The sequence below is a fragment of the Alligator mississippiensis genome, chromosome 13 (genome assembly GCF_030867095.1).
Source record: "Alligator mississippiensis isolate rAllMis1 chromosome 13, rAllMis1, whole genome shotgun sequence".
In the NCBI taxonomy this organism is placed as follows: domain Eukaryota; kingdom Metazoa; phylum Chordata; order Crocodylia; family Alligatoridae; genus Alligator; species Alligator mississippiensis.
Genome location: NC_081836.1, coordinates 54,684,287 through 54,705,298, shown reverse-complemented (window position 1 = coordinate 54,705,298; position 21,012 = coordinate 54,684,287). Strand labels below are relative to the sequence as shown.

Below are 21,012 nucleotides of genomic sequence, written 5' to 3'. Positions count from 1 at the left end.
TCCACTTGCAAGCTGCCCCTTCCTAACAAGGTACCCGCCTCACGTCCCTCCTCCATTTACCTCGCTCCGACACAGCCCTGCCGTTACCGGCATGCCGTTGTGCCCGCAGAAATGCTGATTCACAGAGCCCAACATGGGAAGCTTTTGGAACTGGAGGAAGCGGTGAAAGCCGCTCCAACACAGCTGCCAAGCGAGCCAAGGTCTGTAGCCGAGTAATTCCAGCTGAACGCCTTCCTCCCTAACCGCATTCAGCACGCTCCCTGGATCCCTGCGCGCTGGCGATTAGCAACGCCGCTCGCATGTGAAGTCGCTGCAGATTAAGCCACTTTGCACTCATGTAACGCCTGGGAGCCCAGCGCCTCCGAGAAGCGGCTCGCAAGCCCCCCCGGCGAGGCAGCTCCGTCATTTCATCCCTGTTTTACAAAAGGAGAAGACGAGGTGCAGGGATTTGTCCGAGACCGCACAGCAAGTCGGTGGCAGATTTGGGACTAGAGTCCAGAAGTCTCAAGGCCGGTGCATACGGGAAAGCAAAGGTGCACACGTTCCCCCACGTGATTGCTCCTCTGTCAAGTGCGAGGCAGTTTACTCCACCTGGGCCCCTTCCACCCAAGCGCTACACCCCACTTACCACGTGCTAAGCGTCCACGGGTGAAGTTGGTGTGCAGCAACTAATGCCCCACAAATCACATCCACCTAGCTTCCTTCCTGGCAACTCCCCTGTGCAGACAAGCGCCCGGTGGAACGAACGTCTTCACCCCACTGGCGTCCACGTGGGGAGCTGGTGCCAGGCAGCCAGCGCGCCGTCAATCCTCATCCGGTCTTACCACATCAACCGCCCCAGGTAGACGACACGAGTCCTTTGTTGCCCAGTTCTAGCTATGAAGCAACACTCGGTTTGGTTTTGCAACGTTTTCCTGCGTTAAGAGAGATCTCTCAGCCTCTCGATCTCTTCTTTCTAAAGCTCAGGGGCTCTACCGCGGGCCTTGCACGACAGCGCCATGCTTAGCGCACGCAATGTCAGCAAACGTGGCTCAAATGAGGCCCTGGTTCTTCGTCCTCTTCCTGAGCTTGATCTTCAGTTCACCCTGTGCCGTGACCCTCTTGGATCTCACATATTAAACAGCATCTGGTTAGAGCACATCTCCGGTATGGGAGACCTCCAATACCACCGTGGGGCGGGGAGAGGCGCTGGGGTTTCAGTGCAGCACGTGGCGCTCTCCATCTGGAGCGCGCAGGGAGCCAGCAGTGCAAGCTCGCTGTCTTTACAAAGTCCTGGCCCCCGCTCCATAAAGATCTCACCGCAATCCTCAGGAAGTTTTATCCTTTTGTCTTGGCCAACTTCTGACTATGATGAACACACTCGGTCTGTTGATATCTGTCCAGACGCTGAATAGCCTTCGTTGCTGCCGCTCCCTTGGAAACACTCGTTACCCCGAAGTCAGCAGCTTTTCAGTAGCGGGTGCAGTGCTTTATATGGATACGCTGGAAGGGGCTTTGGGATCTTCTGGCTTGCTCGGCACTATAAAGTCTAAGAGGTTCCTCTTACGGCGATATGCTTAATGGTGCAACATGCAGTGCAGCCTGCCGCTCGGCTAGGGTTTGGCCCTGCACCACTCAGACGATGCACTTATCAGCAGAAGGCACAACACGAGGGCCCACGGGGAAGCCGACCGTGCCGTAGGAAAAGGGCGGCGGTGCAGCAAGGCCAACTACTGCTGAGCAGGAAGGGACCTCACAGGGAAGAGTGCAGCCACGCACAAGGGCATGATCATTTTTGCATAGGACCCAAAGCGACCCTCCCAAAAAGACCCTGTTCTGCGTCTGTATTCCCAGAGCCATGGGATTGGAGGTGACCTCCTGGGGCGCTGAGTCCCATCCCTTGCTATCTCCAAGGCAACCATGACAGAGCATCTCTTCCATAAATACAGTGTGCTCTATCGCAACACTTGTCAAGCGATCACGCTGTGGAATGGACCGTCACGTACATCCACTCCACTGCGCACTCCCGAACGTCCTCAGCCGTTCACTCGGCTGCGGAAGCGGAAAGGAAGCCGGTCCCATCTGCCCTGCGTCGTGGAGGGCAGCGGGTTGCAGCCCTGCCACCTGGCTCCCTTTGCTCAGGAGGAGGCACCTGCCTAGTGCAGAGAGGGGCAGCCTTGCCCTCGAAATTAAAACACTGCCCTAGTGGCAACAGCGGCACTGGCTGTAATCGGGTGCCAGCAAGCCTGCTTACATTGGCACAGCCAAAAGCCAGGCTAAACTGGAATATATCTCAGTGTGAAAACACGGGGTATTGAGATGGGGAGTTGCGCAGTGCCCCACACCCAAATCCACCCGCCTGCTGCCAAGACCATATCCATTCTTGCCCCGTCTCTCCCATCGATATGCTTGGATCCTCTCCACACCTCATTGAGTCCTTTCTCAAGCTTTCCTCCTCCCTACCTTTTCCTTCCACCTCTCTCCCATTTCCCAGGCCACGAGTGCTCCTCCCTCCGATACGTCACGCACGTGCTGGGCTGACGGTGGCTTCCTCCTCCCTCTCCTTGCCCTGCACCTGTTCAGTGGGGTGGGACAGAGCTCGTGTGATACTCGGGGTGAAGGGCAGCCCACGACTGGCCCAGCCAGGGTAGGGAGACAGGCTGCCTGGGAGGGGAAGGAAACTGAGACCAAAATGCTGGATTAGGTTGGCTAAAGGACGGGCGCTGGGCCCTATGGAAAATATCCTAAAGGGCAAAGCAGGGCAGGAGTCCCATCCCACCACCAGAGGTGATGGAGACAGCCTTGCTCCATGCCAGGTGCCCCATGGGCACCCCCCAAACCATAGCTATGGGCTCACGGCCCATACAACCTACTGATTGCCTGCCCCATCTTCATCCTGAGCTGCTGCAGGTAAAGGAGCCTCCTGATGGAGAGGCTCGAGGTTGACACCTTGCATTTGGCCTTGAGCCCCCACACATTGCCACTTGCTCTTGTGTCCTGAGCGCGAGAGGCTCGCCCCGGCGTTCTTCCCTGGAAGAAAACAGCTCTAAAACCAGCGGGCATACTCATGCTCTGGTTATTGAAGCACAGGCGCTGAGACGGGAAGCGGAGCTGAAGTTTTTGCATTAATCATATCAAATGCTATTCTTTTTCATCTATTTCAAGGCAAGTCAAAAGAGGTTCAGACTCTCCCCTGGCAAGCCACAGCGGATGACGTGAGGCCTGTCTCTTGCATTGCAAGTAGATTGTGTCAAGCAATTAGCAAGTAATCAGAAATGCAGGTCCAGCGGACAGGACTGGGGCCCTCCGTGAAAAGGCAGCAGCAGGAGCGAGAGCCATCAAGGAGTTTCGGGTCAGGCATGGGAGGAAGCCGGAGCGGTCGGGGAACTATCTGCAGGGATACAGCGGCAGCTGACTCTGCTGGCATAACCCAGCTCATGTTTTCCTTCTGCTGTAGCTAAGAGGCCCCAGGCATTCAAGCATAGATTTTCCCTCACTCATTTCCAACCTCAACAAGGAGCTAGGCCAGTTTCAAAGCAAAGGTCCTCAGGCTCTCTTCCAGATACCTCATCCCCGGCCACCTGAGATAGCCTGGATGTTTTCTTTCCTCATGCCTTTCACCTTATATTAACCCTCACCTTTACACCGCAGCCAGGCTTGCTGCTTACGGCCCCCAGCTCCGAGTGGGATGCGCTGCATCGGCATCCTCCCCGGGGGCCGAGCGCTGCCCTCTCGGAGAGCCGACCGCAAAATACCAACCCGTTTGGATGGGCGCGGGCTCCCAGCCCTAATCAAAACCTGACGAGGTCCGGCTCAGGAAAATGTTTCCACTGCAAGCCTCCGGCTTTCCTGGTAAAGTCTCCTATGTAAGACTTACAAAATCTGGGCGCACCAAACGCTGGCACGGGGACATGAGCCAGGCCATTTCATAACGGACGTTGCACTTTTGTGCTCAACAACGATCCAAATCCAACCCGGGGCGGTGGCCCGGGCTCTGAAGCGCTGGTTCAGACTAAAAGGCTGCTGGTGACCCTCAGCATGTCTCGCTGACTGCCCTTCACCTTGAGTATCGCACGAGCCATGGAAAAGGCAGAGGAGCCCTGCGGAGTCCCTGGACCACATCCATCATGGGAACCGCGGCTCTAGGCAGCTGTGCTGTCTGCGCTGTGGGTCTGGGGACCAGCCTCCGCGGGACTGGCAGAGCACTTGTCCCCACTTTCCACCCCACACAGGGGACGAAGGGACGGAGGAGCCTGCCTGATTCTTGCAATGGGGAGGATCTTGCAATGGGGTTGCAAAACTGGGAATCCCAGCTGATCTTCCTCGGGGGGGGAAGGGGTGACCTATGAACATTATTTCCAATGGTCTCCCCCAACCCCATGCTGCATAACACTGATCCCAACACGCAAACCCCACAAGTACCGGCTCTGCGGGGGCACGGACAAAGAAAGTCTACCACTCGAGGCCTTACCAAGAGCGAATGGCTGGTCTGGGCGCAGATCTCCCTGCACTTGCCTCCAAGCCTGCAATGCCACGAGCAGATGTGGCCCTGAGGGTCATGCAAGGGAAGCAGCAGCTGGCACCGGAGCTGCGGGCAAGTTTCAGAAGGGGCGGCTAGTCCTTCCACCCGCCTTTCCTCCCCAGCCTAATCTCCAGCGTGGCGGCGCACAATGCTATCTGCTGGGCTGTCAGCCCTGTGCCGTCCCCCCCTCCCTCCCGTCTTCTCTGCAGCCGGAGAACTCTCCATCTGTCTCCAGATGGGGAGTTTTACCACTCCAGTCAAACCGATTCAAAAGGGAACAATGATGCTTTGTTAACAAAACAATTTTTGTGTGTCAAACCCTCCTTCTTGCGGTTTCTCTCGGTCCCCAGTGGGTCAGCTTTGTGTGGTGTCCTACATTTTGTTGTTTCTTTCACATTTTTAAAGGCTCCGTATTTTCGTACAAAAGGTGCCTGCGGAGCAGCTTTTATCCGAGAGGCATGATTTGACACATACGCCTATCACAATGGCGACAGGAGGCTCGTGATGTGCTGGTTAAGGCTGGTGGCAAGACCCGCAGAATGAGGAAGCATTATTTCCTGCGATTCGTGGCTCTAGGATTTAAAAAAAAAAAAAAAATCACTGTTGGGCTGAGACTGTACATTCGGTGTGCATGAGCTGGAGCCACTGAAGGGATAACGTGGCTGTGGCAGTAGAGCGGCTTGAGGAAGGCATGGCCCGGGTGAACGAAGAGCGTGGGCATGGCCCAGATCACACGTGTGTAAGTTGGGCTTCTATGAACAGCTATGCCAGCAGGTAAGTGAAGGCTATAGGTTTAAAACCAGCTCAAAGCTTTCTCCTGTGGGCTGAAGAAGAGATCAGTGACCTAACCCACAGACCCTTTGTGTCCATCTTGGCCAGCAAAAGCCTCAAGGTGGGTAGGAAGCCCAAGCCTCAGACCTACCAGCGCGTGCTGGCACCACACCACCTCTCCTTCTCCATCCATGGTTGGACCCCCCAACCGTAACCACTGCTCCAAGCCACTCTGAAGGCTGATCGGGGCCTCCTTTCTCACAACGGCGCTTCTTCCTCAACAGGCCCAGGCAAACAGTGTTGTCCTCCTGAAGCAACAGGCACGATTCCTGTGTCAGCAGTCACCTAAACCTCCTCGTGCCGTTTCCTTCTCCAGCAAGGCACCATCCGGCCAGGAACGTGGCTTTGGGATCCTCCCGGAGCTAGCGGGGATGTTCTTCCCATTGGGCAACCCCGCTCGGCTTTGCCTTTCTTCAGGGAAGGTGTCCGAGGTGCGGTGGAGACTAGGGCTGTCCCTTCAGAGGACTGTGAACGTTGCGTTTGTGCCCGTCACTACACCTGCCCAAGGCTGGGACAGTGCTCTCGTCAGAGTTTGGTGGCATCCCCTTCCCACCGTCCAGACAGCTCCTCTCCTTGAACTTGGCTCCTTCATCAGGGCGAGAAGCCCTGCCACACCGTACCAAACCTGAGGTCCAGTGAACTCGGTATCCCATCCCTGACTCTGCCCCGCTCCTCATGTTTCAAAGCCAGGTGCAAAAAAAACCCGTGCAGAAGGCAGGGGTGAGATAATCAACACTCGTGAGGATCTCATCCCAATCCCTACCACTTCCAGACTGCATGAAACACAGGATTTTGCATCCTTTCCATGTGTTTCTTAGCATTAACTATGATGAGTCTGGATATTTTGGTTATCCACATAAATGTCCGATCCTTCTTTGAATCTTGCTCTGACCTTGGCCGCGGTGACATCCTGTGGAAATGAGGTCCACCGTCTAATTACACACCGGGTATTTCCTTTTGTCGGTTTTCAAACCGCCTCCTTTTCATGTCATTGAATGGCCCCTTATTCATGTGGTATGAGAAATGGAAAACAGCAACTCTTGATCCACCTCTTCTGCACCATTCATCACTGGTAGCGCTGCCTGTTATTAAGGCTGTCTAATGCTTCACATTGCAAGTTCCTGTTTTCAGCTGCTTATAACTTTGCCAAACTGTAACGGTTGGGCTGACATTTTCCAGGCTGGTGTTTGCTTCAGAATAGAGGATTTCAGCCCAAATGGTTCAGCCGCTTCTGAAAATAAAATTTGGGGTGGGGGCGGGTGGGGGGAGATGTATTGTTTCCCCTGTGTTAGAAGATCCTGGCAACTTTCCCTTGGAGTAACTCTAAAGGCCCAATATGTTTTGAAACAGGGATTTGAAACTGGAAGTGGGGTGGCATTTATGTGAGGGATGTGTCTTTTCTCCTACCCATGAAAACAGGTCCATCTTTGGCCACGTTGTAAGTCTTTGCACAATCACGACCCGCACTGACTCGGTAAAGATGCATTCAGGTTAAGTAGCTAAGATCACCAAAGACTCTAGCCCCCAACCCATTTTCTTGCATTGCAGGTGAACTCGTTGCTGAAGCACAGGCCAGACTTCAGGCTGCTCAGGCCGGTTTTGGAGAACGTCACACAAAGGTACGTCTTGGGGCTTTTGTACATCAAACCCCGAATGCGGCTCTGAATAGCAACCTCCGCTCGGTATCAAGGAGAGAGCGCTATACAACGACTTAGCAAACAAACGTTAGTGCACACAAAAGTGTGGTCACCAGTGTTGGGAATCGGGAGGAATAAACAGTTCATGGGTTGCAAATCCGCCGGTCCTTATACAAACTGCCCTACGCTCCAGTGCAAGGTTCCTTATCACGTGTCCGCTCCTGTGCTTTAGTGCCCACGTTCCTCGGTAGTCGTCTTTCAGACCGGGGAAAGCATAGCTATCTGGGGAGGCCAGAATACAACGTGTGTGTCACCTGGACTCTTCAGAGCCGGAGAAGAACAGCAGCCTCTCCATCCTTCTCCAAACACTTCAGCGCCTTGTCGGCAAACAGAGGTCTGGGGATCCCTACAGCAAAGAGCACTGCAGCCCTTCGCTGAGTAACCAGCCGTCTCCTCAGCCGCTGCACTCAAAGTGGTACAAGTGCTGAGACTATTCCCTGCCTCTGCAAGGGCTTCACTGTATCGGGGCACCGTTTTCCCCCATGAGCCCAGCAAAATCAGGACAGAGCTTGCATGCCCTCACCTAAGCGAGCTCTGCCCCATTCCCTTTGTGCCTGGGACACAAGGAGCGCAGTTGCATGTAAGATGCACGCTCCAACTCTCTCGATGATGAGTTCAATGCAAGATCCATGATGACCTCAACAGAGAGTTAAATGTAAGATCCAACTCTCTCAATGACGAGTTAAATGTAAGCTCCAACTCTTCCAGTGATGAGTTCAATGTACAATCCATAGTGGCTCTAGACTCCCCTCCCGGCTCTGCCTCTCAGTCCATAAAACACAAGGCAGTGGACCAAAGATGAGCCTTATGGAGGCCAAAGTCAGTTAGGCTGGAAATGCATTCCCCTTCCTATCCACAGTGGTCCAGGCTATGTGCCCCAGCCCTGAAACCAGACACATCATGGTCCTGCCTCAACGATTCACCGCTCTCAGTGACGAGTTACGTCAGAACTGAGACGATTCACTGAGCCCAGGGGGCTGCCTTTCAACCCGCTAATTTATAGCACTCCCATCCCCAGCTGATTGGTACAGCTCCCCGTCGGTGAATGCGTATGGCACCTGCCAGACTGCCTGTCCTAAATGCTGTCTTCGTATACAGCTTCTCAAGCAGCTACCGAACATGGCTGGGAAGCGCCCCGTCTTCCTGCCGCTGTTTCGGGGCCCTCCCTGCCCCGTCTTGTCCACGTGTGCAGAAGACAGCAACCGACTCCATGTTGCCTCCTTCCTAGTCCTCAGTCTTTAATTCTCCCCACTCCTCAAAAAAGTAAACGAATCAAATTCTGCAGGATAATACGTGGGTTACACCAGCATCATCCCCAGGAAGCAACTCAGCCGGCTCCCTGCAAGCCCTGGCGTACGGAGGCAACGTTGGGCTTTCTCTGCAAGGGCTGCTCCCGGCTGCGCTGGGCCTGGTTGGGGTCCGAGTCCAGAACCGAGACTAGGAAACCCATTTGTCACGCGATCTCAATGACTCCCTGCCAGCCTCGCCGAACAGGCAGGCGTTTGAGGGAACAAAGGGGAGGAAAGGGCGGACTGGGACAAGCGGTGCGACTGGGATGGGCAGGTATGCGTGGGGCAGGGAGACCCGAACTGCACGCTGCTGGAGAGGCGAGGCGGGGATCGCTTGGACAAATGGACCGGGACTGGCCGAAAGGGGGAAACTGGGATGGAGACATAGGGAGGGAAGTGGGCAGGGGGACAACGCGGGGAAGCCAGGCACTGCAGCTGCTATGTTGAGATGGGGCGGCCATCCTAACTCGCCAGACGGGGCTGCACTGGATTCGGGTTCATTTCTCTCCAAAGACACTCCTCCAAGACGGCTCGCGGGCCCAGCCGCTCTCACAGGGATCTTCCCTCCATGCCCTTTATGCAAATGAGCCTTTCACAACAGCGCAATTATGCAAATGACCCCCCTGTACACAGCAAAGGAGTAGGGGGAGGGCGGCACGGGGTGTTTGCGGAGTGACAGTTAAACGGCCATAACGGCTTTTCTTGTTTCCTACGAACCCGAGGCAAATCCCTACGGGAAGGAGACAGACGGGGATTTGGAGGGACCGGTGCCCCTCCTCTGAGCCCGCCTGCGCCTCCCGTGTCGGGCCGCGCAATGCCAGCGGCTCCCCTCTGAAAGCAGTGTCGAGGCGGCGATGTTGCCGCGATGCCCTTTGTTCGTGACCACGTGCACGGGGGAGTGGGGGGTGCAATGCCCTCGCACCTGCCATTTTGGTGGCGCCTCGTGTAAGCGCCCCAGTGAAAATGCAGTCGGGGCGGGGTGGAGGGACGGCTAGCTAGAGAGGGACCGGCCGGCAGAGCAAATCCGCAGCGCTCAAGGAGTCCAAACCACCGGTTGGGGGCCAACTCCACGTCTCGCTTCCACTTGCTGCTTTGCAAAATGAGGCTCTGTCTTGCCCGGGCCAACCTCCGTCCCTCTAGAAGTCGCTGGAAACAAAGAGGAGCAGGGAAGTGATGCATAATCGGAGGAGCAGAGGAAGCCAGAACCACCTTAAAGAAGCCACCCGCAGCACTGTTAAAAATGACTAAATACTTTCCCGATATTACTTTTCCACGTAAGCAATTGCTATAATTGCCCTTGGGATATTGCATAATCAGGGATTATGATGGAGGGAGGAGAGGCTGCTCATATCCTTGTAAATGAGAAGGGAGGTGGCCGCATCGCTGCGAACGAGAGAGGTGGCGGAAAGGCCCTGCCTCTGTCTTAAGACGCCCACTTGAGGAAAGCCACGTCTCCGAGGGAGCACGAATGTTCCCACGCAGGCGCTTTGCACCTCCCGTCCTCCTGGCCCCACCTGATCACCACCCCCCGGGGCAGAAATCCCCATGCCAGAGACCGGAGGGGTCACGGGAGCGCCCGTTCCCCGACGCCTTGGGCTGAGACTGTTGCTTCCACAACACTTCCCGCGCCCGCTGCCTCCGGGGGCAAGAGCGGGGGGCACGAACCAAGCCCCAGGTTGTGCGGCGTGGCAAGAGAGAGGCGAAGCCTGCCATTCAGCCTGTCTCTCCGGGTGTCTCGCACAGAGCGCCTGGGCTTTGCTGCAGCCTGCGCATCACGCGGGAGGGCAGGCAGGTAAATTCCTGGGCGCTCTCACTAGCGGCGCTCGGAAAGGGGCGTCTGACTCGACCTCTGCACGAGGCGAAACAGCAGGCTCGCTCTTACGGTGACGACTGAAGCCCCGCAGATCCTCTAACGCTTCCCACGCAAGAGCAGGGACAAACGGGGGATGCTGCAAACACCAGCTAATCTGCAGGCGGGCTGGATCCAAGCGTGCGGCTCCGAGCCCAGCCTGCTGCCACTCGAGTTGAAAGAGAATCTCTCTCAGATACGGCCTTCGATACCGCACGGGGGCTTCAAACCTCTCAGGGGCCACCAGCCATTAGACGGCAATGCTATTCTGCTCTCGCCGGCGAGTCTGTTCTGCTCTTCCACCCTCTTCATCACCGAGCGCCTTCCAGTAGCGCATGAAGCGACGTGACTAACATCTGTCACATGTTTGTTCTCATCGTCTCCCCGGGGGGGAAGCCTGGGCAGCGGCGTGTCAGATTTTGGTCGGGCTCCTTTCTCCCGCGCGCGCAGGCGTGCGGTGGGGGGGGCTTTTTTTAATTTCGCGCACGTTGCTCGGTATTTGCGTTTGAGAAGGCAAAGTCAAAGAAATGCTAATCAAATACCGGCGGGTCATCCAGGAGAGGACATTGCTGACACGTACATACCTAGCCAGGCTATGGATGTTCATTAGCATTACCGAAATACAATGCCATGCAAATGTACTGCCACGCCGGCGGTGGTTTCCCTTTGGCAACACATAGCAGCCTTCATGTTTCCTCCCCATCGCACCCTGTCCTTGGAAGAACGACTTCGGGTCTCTCACAACAGACCGGCGCTGATCCTTGTTCAAGATGCGCCGATGCAGCAATGGCGCACAGTGCTGCGAGGCAGACCACGTGCCCCCCCACCTCCCCTCTGAGACTTGCATCCGGTATTGTCGAGGATCCTACCCTCGCTCAACTCTCCAAATCAGCAAGCAGGAAGTCTTCCCAGGCCCGGCGCTAAGCCTTGGGCAGCCAGAGCCAAGGATCGGGGCCGGAGGGGTGGAAAGCCGACGTGCCGTACACTGGCCCCGTGCCGGGAGGTCATCGATGCTCACACAGACGAGAACATTTGGTCTTCAAGAGATCCCCTGAAAGACTTGCACGCCCGAAACACTGCCTGGCACTTACTGAATCTGTTTCTAAAACAGGAAGGCTCTGCTGCTCCTGCCAGGCTGAGATTCAAACCTGCCGTGCCAAGGACCAGACCCTTCTCTCACTGATACCAGCAAAGCGGCAGCAGCTCCGCTGGAATTCGCACCAAGGACGCACCCATGCGCTGCAAGTAGAGTCCTGCCCCCGGGCGCTGCAATCCCACAGCTTTGGTTGCTCCAGATGCGTCCGTCCCTCTCGGCTCCCTCATTCCCTGTCCCCCTGCCTGTCTCCGAACAAGTCCACCCCCCCAAACCTTATCTCTCTCCCTTTTCTGTCCTGATAGGGTCTCTGATTGCATGATCACATAACTGTAATGAGACAAATATTTATTTTGCAGATATGGGTTAATCAGGCTGGAGGTATAGAAATATTTCACGCACTAATCAGAGTATCTTCAGTAATCAGTATAGTAAATACCTCAGGTAAATTAACATCCCCGAGTTTCCCTGGCAGGTCTGCCTAACACCACACGCGCTCATTTATCCCCAGGTTTGGGGCCGCTCCTAGGAAGGTGCTGGAGACTATAGGCCCCCTTGCTTTCCGTCGGTGCAGAAAGTGCTCGGTCCTGCCCTCTGTCTGGGGCGGGGTATTTACAAATGCAATTTGGACCCCTGGCTTCCTGCATATGGCACCTTTACGTTTGTAAGGACAGCAGAGCCAGGCAAGGATTGTGCATTCAGCTCATTGCAAGCACGCACACAGAGGCTTTGTGCCCTGCTCTGGGCCTTATAAGCCATTCTGGCAGCATACCGAACCAGACTAGTCGCGAGAGAATATCCCCATATAAACCGTGGAGAGCGGCCACGAGACGCCCTGTGCTGCACCCCTTGCAAAGCAGGATAGAGGGGCATTTTGGGGAAGGAACTGGCACCTGCGAATGCCAGGGGGATTCTGGGCCACCCCTGCCGCCCATGGATGGGTGCATGCGAGAATAGCCGAGGGCTCTTCCTAAGGGCCAGGATGCTGCTTTGAGCTGGTGCATTCGGGCGACACCGCAGCAGCTAACATCCTACCTGCTCTGTGTGGACGGCCAAGGTCCAGAGCGACACTTGGAGCTAGGCTGCCCGTGCCCCTCCTTGCTGCGCACCAGCTGCTGGCGGCGAGACCAGATGTGGTGCACACCCGTCCCAAAGTGATTCCCGCACTACAGGGCCTATCTCCTGTCGCTCTCGTACAAAGCTGCAACTCCCACCGAGCAAGAGCGAAGGACTCTGGGGCTTTGCTCCCAGTTCATAAAAACCTTTTGGGACCCTTGCGAACAAAGAGCGCTAGACAAATGGGAGAGACGACGGTAATGTTGATTATACATTTCATTAGCGCAGAAGGCTCCAGAGCGGATTTCCAAGGGCAGCGCAAATGCGTGCGTGGGGAAAGCCTTGTGCCGTGACCCCTCCAGCCAACCGGCGTGCCCCCCAGGAAGACATCCGGCTACCATCTATCCCTGCCTTCCTAGATGTGTCCCCTTTACTCCCTCCCTTTTCCCCCAGATCCCGTCACATTCACCCACCAGGACTGCCACATCCCCACAGTCTGGAAACCAGAATCACAGAGCAATTCGATAAAAGAAGTGGCCAGATGTGCAACAGTATATCCCGAGCATCCTTCAAAAGCCCCCTTCACTCCAGCCGCACGCTATCTGCAAGCTGACCTAAATACATTCTGGGGCCCTTAAGGAGTTGATGGATGTATACAGTTCCTCTCTTCTACATCTGCGGTCCCTTTGAGAGGGGGGCATCTAGACTCAACAATAGACCTGCTGTTGGGATCAAAAAAAGAAAAGAAGAACGAACCTTTCAGACCGACAGGGCTAGGGCCCTCCATTACACCCATGTGATTCCTTTAAAGTCAAAAGGTTTTCAAGGGTAGACCTGCAAGCAGAATCTGGCCTTTCCGAGACACTGTCTGTAGTTTCACCTTGTGCTACAGCCTTGGAGAAACCTTGGTAACTGGCTGGAATGAAACCACCTTGGGGACAAGGCAAGGAGAGAGGAGCAGGTAATAAGATTTCTAACTGGTGCTAGTAGAAAGGAGGAAGTAATATAACAGTTTAATTAATCTATGCCTATTAGCGTTATTAAAGAAAACAGGGAGCTATTGGAGGTTTACCTCGGAGAATATCATCAAATGGGAAACCTTCTGCAGGGAATAGTGCATCTCTGTACCCAATTTATATACCAGCATGGAAGTGTGGTGTTAGTGACAGCCAGTGCTGAAATGTCACCGTGCTTAGAAGTCATTAGCTGGGGACACAGAGAGAGAGAGAGAGAATGGAGGAGGGGACAAGGGAGAAATAGGGAAGGAAAGGAAGGAATTAATTTAATTAAAAATATCTTTAGAGCCTGTCTCTTGATTTGTATGGTTTTGGGGCTTGGCAGCGCGGTGGAGCACGGTGTGGAAGGAAAAAAAAAAAATCAAGGTTGCTGGGGCTTTTTGAAGCTGATAAAAAAAAAAATAAGCACACTTTTCATGTTCAGGAAGATAAATCCCCATTTTCTCAGTCTCAAGACAATCCAGTTATTTACTGACAGTTTTACTGTGAAATAAAAAGGGCTTTAAGCTTCTTTCTACTTCATGTCTTCATAGCCTGAATATTATTAGATCCCATCCTGGTGCAGCTGGAGTTTTGGCTAATAAATTTAACGTCATTAGACAGGAAAGCCTTCGCCTGAATGTTGCAATGTTTTTTGTGCTGCCGTTGCACTCGGGCTGCATGTAGGTGGCAAGAATCAAAGGAAAGGAAGTGTGCTTGGCAAAGGGGGGAGGTCTAAAAAAAGATTTCAGTTGGGCTAGGGTTCGGCGCGAGGGTTGTTTTTGCCAGCATGTGGCACTCGGCTGAATCGCGACCGGGGCGGCGCTGAGCTCCCCTCCTGCTTTGCTCCGGTCCCCGCAAAGCTGCTAAGTGAACTCCCACGACAAGTGCAGGGTGTGCAAGCAGCCAGGTGAAAGCCGCACGTCCCGTGCGTCTAGTGGTGCTCCGTAAAATACTCTGGCTTTTATCGGAGCCTATACAGAAGCAAAGGGTTGTCCTTTGTTCCCGTTGTAAGGATAAGGCAGCCTCCTGCTCCATGACCAGGCCTCCTCACCTCCAGCAACAGCCCCGGCAAGGACTCTCCTTGCGACCCAGATGAACCTACTGCAGCAAGAGAGATGACACGCAGCGCGACCGGGGAAAGCATCGTCTTTGCTTCCTAGCCCTACTCGTGTGACATGGGTCAGGGTTGCAAAAGGTCGTATCCCATGTGGGATCGATACCCACTGGCTCCAGAGGCAAATGGACAGTTGGGAGCTATTGTGCCCCGCTCCTGAGCTGCTACCGAATCCAAGGCACCAGCCCTTGATAGTGAGATCCGCAAACTCTGATCCTTATCGATCGTGTCTACACTGCTCGGCCGTCCACCCAGCCCTAACTAAGCCCCAACAGTCCTTCCCCCTGAAAGCACCAGGCTCCGTATAAGAAATGGGATAGATTTTCTGGGCGCGAGTCTCCCCTTTAGCTGACCCAAAAGTATGTATCGGGAACACCGATTGAGAGGTTGTATCCAGAGTCGTATAGGATTTTACAGCCAGCGCTTTAAGGCGCCCGATTCTTGGATGCGCCATGGCCCTTTTTGCTTCTGCTGGAGCGTCAAAACTGGCAAACCTGCCAGCTGAGGGATCCCCCTGCCCAGGAGGCATCCACGAGTGGCACAGAGCTCACAACAGATGGCACAGCAGGAGGAGCCAGCGGAGGGGGAGCCTGGCATCTCCGCACGCTGGCTATTCCTGCCTGCCAGAAGGGAGCCTTGGGGAGCAAGGCACAAATTAGAGCAGCCCCCACTCTGAAGAGGCTTCAGCATAGGGGCCCGGCTCCCTAAATGGGCACCAAATCGCCCCCCCGCCGCTACCCTGAACTCGTGCCCTGCGCTGACCGCTGCTTGTTCAAACCCAGCAAGAGAGAACAAAGGCCCTTGTAAAAAATGTTGGACCCAGGATTCGACCGAGAGGCTCAAGTGCAGATCCTGTTGACTTACCCGGGTTTGGCCCTGGACTCCCTGCAGGGCCGGTGTCTGTCCCTAGACCTTCAGCCTGGCCATTGTTTGTCTCCTTAAACTGCCAGTTCATCCCCCACAATTGCAGCACTCCTTCTCCAGCCAGGAAATGAATCAGCTGGTAGGAAGTGCTAAAGAAGTCTGCAGCCACCTTCGTCCCCCCTCCCTCCTGACACCAACCCCACTTCTTCCCCGGTCAAGGCTCCTTTCACAAGGTCAAGGACAGCCGGTTTCCCCTCTCTTAAAGCCAGACCTCCCAAATGGCTCCGCTTCTCCTGTCCTTTATGCAGCTACTTTCACTGCCTGTCTAACGTGCATTTGCTGTATAGTGCACGACCATGCAAGAAGGCAAAAATGCAGCCAGTCGCTCCGAGTTAATTTAGGCAACCGAGCTGGCAAAGAGTAGCATCAGCTGGTATGGGGCACCCTCCTACCGACTGCAAGAAGGAAAAAAACAATCAGCACAGCAAAAATATCTTCTGACATGACGGGTCGCTCACCCTGGGACAAAACCTTACGCAATATATGCACGCGAAAGAAGCCAAACCCTGCAAACGCAGGGATTAAGGTGAGATCTTTGGGCAAGGAATGCAGAAGTCTCAATGGGGCAGCGCGGCTGTGGGAAACCAGGACCCCGGCGCTACCCTGGGCTGAGGGTTTTCCAGCAAGTGAGAAGCAGAAGAAATCCTTTTAAAAGAAATATGCATATCTGGAGGATGAGGAAGGAACAGGAGAAGGGAGGTCAGGTCGATAACCGGGGCTGCAACTGGAAGGGAAGTCTGTCTGCCGAGCAGCGCGAGGGAGGCCGTGGAAGGAGGCCGGGGGACGGCAGGAGGACGGGGAAGAAGGGGCTGTTTGGACGCAGGAGGCAGGAAGGGGTCTGGCGGCCCTGGAGAGGAGAGATCCAGGAGTTCACAGGGAAGCAGGACCAGGAGGAAGTGTTTGGGGAGCACGGTTGAGGAAACCAGCCCTTTTGGGAAGGAGGGGAGAGTTCATGGGCAGGTGGCCCGAAGCCTCTGCTGGGAGTCTCATCCCGAGCAGACTGCAGAACACCATTAGATGCGGACCCCGCTTATTCCCCTGCCCAAAGCCATGCATTTGCAACCAGGGCTCCCTCCTCCCTCTGCACAAAAAAAAACCCGAGCAAAACAAATCATTGCCAGAAGTGAGCATCATTAATGAGCAGCAGATGGCTCGCGATGACAGGTACCGTCGTACCTGTGCACCCCTCCTTAACAGCCTCGCTCTTGGAGGTGCTCCCAGCTTCTCCTGCTTTCGCCAGCTGAACAATTGTGGCCCTGCTAGAGGCACAGAGACTGTAGCGCAGACAGCAGCTCCGCGAGCTGCTTTAGGGAAATCCAGTTTAGAGCCAATGCAATGCATGCAGAGTCATTAATCTAGGTCTAGTGCCAACAGGGATGGCTTTGCATTAGCGCCGGGCCCCTTTGTAGTTCAGACAATCAGTCGCATTCAAACAGTGCGAGATAACACTGCAGAAAGCTGAGACCACTGCAGCTCATTCCTCCTGTAACTGGGGGAGAGGATTTACAGGCGAAATAGCATTGCATTAATGGGACTGCTCAGTATTCTGCACAGACGCTCCCGGATAATGTCTTTGCAAACTAACTGCAATAAATTAATTAAATTAATCTACTATGCTGGGCCTGTCCCCACCCAACGTGAAATTCAAGGATGATCAGGGCTTGCCTTATCCTCCGTAGCCTCCGAAAGAATCTGATCTCACTTGCTCGGAGTTTCTGAGGCACTGAATTGCAAAGTACCACCTGCCTCACTAAACTAATCACCAGCCTGGTGGTTTAGATCACATCAGTTTTACATGTAATTAAGACTGTCCAGGAGGGCATGCAGCTGCTTACATGGTCGTTCCCTCTTATACGGCAACGTGCCTCCTGCTCAGATAGGTGCAATTAAACAAGCCTGTTCACAGTCATTAAGCATTAATGCACCTCATTAGCATAAGAACTGGAAGAAGCTTTGATGCAGGGAACCCCGCAGGAGAAAAGAGATAGAGAGACACATGCACATAGACGGAAAGGCAAAGGGCCGGCCCAGCATCTCCTCGTGGCCCCGATCAGCCATTCCAGCTCCATTTCTCCAAAGCAATGAGCCGTACCATGGCTTCCTCCCCAGAAATGCGACCGGGTTTTTCTCTCTCCTCCCCGCCTTTCTAAATTATGCTGCTAAGGGGGGGAAAAAGAAAGAAAGAAAAAAAAAACTGTTGGAATATTAACCCAGCAAATTCATTAATAAGCTGAACTCTCTGTTGGCTCGGACGTGGCGTGCTGAAGCTTTAAAGAGGCAGGGCCCCAGACACGGAGGATGGGGTCAGGGACGGCAGGGCTAACAAAGAGCCACTGTTGCCATCGGGGCATTCGTTCCCTGGTAGGTCCGGTCGTCTTTGCTGTTCGGGTTTTGCAGACACAAAGAGCGGCCTGAACAATGTCGGGCTGAATGACTTTCTTCTGTGACGGGAAGAAAAAGGAGAAGGGGAGAGCGAACCAACTCATCAAGTCTGCACAAGGCGCGTGGGCTGCAGCCACGGACGGGACAACGTGGCCACCGTCTCGGAAGCCGGCCAGGGCGTCGAGGCGTTTATGGCAAGGAAAGCGTCCTTGTTGCAGAGCCACGTGTGCCGCTGTGAACCGGGAGGGGGTGGCCACGGGGACTCAACTTCAGTTTGCTTAGCTTGCTGGAACGGCGGAGGGCCTGTCTTTGTAGCATGTCCGGACAGGGCTTAGCACCGCAGTGTTTTTGGGTAAGTCACAACGTGCTGCTGCATTCTTGTAGCGGGCTTCACGCCACGTGGCTCGCATCCTACTTGGGGACCCTCCGCGCCAGCACAGTACCAGTAGGTAATGACGCTCCACCTTGGGGCCCCCTTGGCTGCATCCAGGGAGACTCCTCAATACGGTATCCCACCCCATACTGGTGAACAAGTTAAGAGGCTGTGACTTGGATGACTACACAGTCCGGTGGGTGGCGAATTGGCTAGAGGGTCGCACCCAGAGAGTCGTGGTGGATGGGTCGGTTTCGACTTGGAAGGGTGTGGGCAGTGGGGTCCCGCAGGGCTCGGTCCTTGGACCGATACTCTTTAATGTCTTCATCAGCGACTTGGACGAAGGAGTCAAATGTACTCTGTCCAAGTTTGCAGATGACACAAAGCTATGGGGAGATGTGGACATGCCGGAGGACAGGGAACAACTACAAGCAGACCTGGATAGGTTGGACAAGTGGGCAGAAAACAACAGGATGCAGTTCAACAAGGAGAAATGCAAAGTGCTGCATCTAGGGAGGAAAAATGTCCAGCACACCTACTGCCTAGGGAATGACCTGCTGGGTGGCACAGAGGTGGAAAGGGATCCTGGAGTCCTAGTGGACTCCAAGATGAACATGAGTCGTCAGTGTGACGAAGCCATCAGAAAAGCCAATGGCACTTTATCGTGCATCAGCAGATGCATGACGAATAGGTCCAAGGAGGTGATACTTCCCCTCTATAGGGCACTGGTCAGACCGCAGTTGGAGTACTGCGTGCAATTCTGGGCACCGCACTTCAAGAAGGATGCGGATAACCTGGAGAGGGTCCAGAGAAGGGCAACTCGTATGGTCAAGGGCCTGCAGACCAAGCCCTACGAGGAGAGACTAGAGAAACTGGATCTTTTCAGCCTCTGCAAGAGAAGGTTGAGAGGCGACCTTGTGGCTGCCTATAAGTTCATCATGGGGGCACAGAAGGGAATTGGTGAGTATTTATTCACCAAGGCGCCCCCGGGGGTTACAAGAGACAATGGCCACAAGCTAGCAGAGAGCAGATTTAGACTGGACATTAACTGTGAAGAAGTTCTTCCTAGAGTGGCCAAGGTCTGGAACAGGATCCCAAGAGAGGTGGTGCTCTCCCCCACCCTGGGGGTCTTCAAGAGGAGGTTAGATATGCATCTAGCTGGAGTCATCTAGACCCAGCACTCTTTCCTGCCTATGCAGGGGGTCGGACTCAATGATCTATTGAGGTCCCTTCCGACCCTAACATCTATGAATCTATGAATCTATGAATCCTCTTACAGCTAACCAGGGGCTTAAACCAGCTGCCCAAACACTCGTCTTTCCATCACAGGCTTGCCTGGAGCCCCCACCTGAGCACCCAGGCCGTGCCTTTTAAAACCGGGCTCACCGTTCAAATGCAACACACAGATCTCTGCTCCGGGAAAGGACGAGTCTGATGCACACGCCCTGGATTTTGGGAGTCGCAGATCTGAATGCCATGATTACTCCCGTTGCTGAATCTCTAAAATGGCCCCAAAACCACAACGCCATACCGAGGCAAAATCCAGATCTGGAGTTTCCAGCACGAGCTATTAGGCCCTTACGACATCCCTGAATCACAGAAATGAGAGAGGAGTCCTGTACAAACAGCTGGCTCCACTGGTGGAGCACAGTGCAGGCCTGGACTCTCATAACCTATTCTCCAGATCCCTGGCCAGCCCGATTTTAAATGACCCCATGTGTTCAGCCAGCTCTCTTGCCCGGGAAGAGCAGCGCGCCGCCCAGCCGGGACTCACCGCTGGGAACGGTTTTCCGGACCTCCCCGTCTTCTCCTCTTCTTGCTCTCATTCCATTGCTGCTAGTCATGCCCCGCTGTGCCAGCCTCTCCCTCCCGAGTGTTTATATCCTTCCAGTGCAGACAGTTATCGCATCTCCCTTAGTCATTTGGCCGAGCTATGCATGCTGATAACAGCAACTTTCCCTCCTCTAGCACCTTCTATCGAGGGGTCTCAGAGCATTTTACAGACGTTAATTGAATTAGTCTCGCAAGCACCTCGTCAAATAGGTTGGTGTTATAACACTTTACAGACTGGGGGGGGAGGTGAACGAGCACAGCCTGGTTAAGGCCAGGGCCTGATCCTGCAGCCGCCACGTGCCCTCCAGAACGAGAGTTGAGAGCTCTCGGTGCCCAAATGGGACCCGGTCCCTCTATAACTTGCATCAGATCACACCACGGCTCGGGGGGAGAACCGGGGGGGACCTAGGTCTGTGTCCACCCTGCCAGACCCTTTCTCCTAGGAGGGCCTGCTGCAGACCCAGGGAGGTCGCTGGAGAAATCCCCGCTGACTTAGATTCATAGATAGGTGCAGGGGTGGGCAAAATGCGGCCCACGGGCCGGATGTGGCCCACCAGGCCATTCTACTCGGCCCGCGGGGCCCCTAAAAAATGTAGAAAATTGATATTTATCTTCTCCCAGCTGCCTGTCATGTGGCCCTCGATGGCTTGCCAAAACTCAGTAAGCAGCCCTCCGCCCAAAATAATTGCCCTCCCTTATGTTAGGGGCTGGAAGGGATCTTGCAGGTCATCAGGTCCAGCTGCCCCTGCACTTGGGCAGGAAGACAGCTGGGGGTAGGTGACCCCAGGCAGGCGACTATCCGGTCTCCTCTTGCACACCTCCAGGGGAGGTGACTGCAGCAGGCTCTTCGCTCGGTCCTATTCGGCTGTGCAGTGGGCCAGAGGAAAAGCAAGCTGGGCTTTTCCCCGGCGGTGGGCTGGGAGAAGCACTGATGCTGCAGCCGATCCTGGGCGAACCAACCCCTGCTCTCCAGTCCCTTCCCATTTGCCTTTTGTTATTACAATTAGTACCCCGGGCCTGGAAAATAAAAAAGCCAGGATGCTTCCCCCACCCCTCCCACAGTCTGTGCGCA

General features: G+C 54.7%; 1 protein-coding gene across 4 annotated transcripts in view; it reads right to left on the bottom strand.

Moving 5' to 3' along the window:
• RAI1 (retinoic acid induced 1) overlaps nt 1-21,012 on the bottom strand; it is a 113,131-nt gene that overhangs the window by 78,884 nt on the left and 13,235 nt on the right. The window contains exon 1 of one of the 4 annotated variants that reach the window (XM_019494733.2): nt 15,293-15,395. The exons of 2 other annotated variants lie outside the window; for them this stretch is intronic. The gene's annotated coding sequence lies outside the window, so the exon portion shown is untranslated. Of the gene's footprint in view, nt 1-60; nt 753-15,292; nt 15,396-21,012 lie in introns of those variants that run through there. One more of the 4 variants, XM_019494734.2, reaches the window with a different exon arrangement.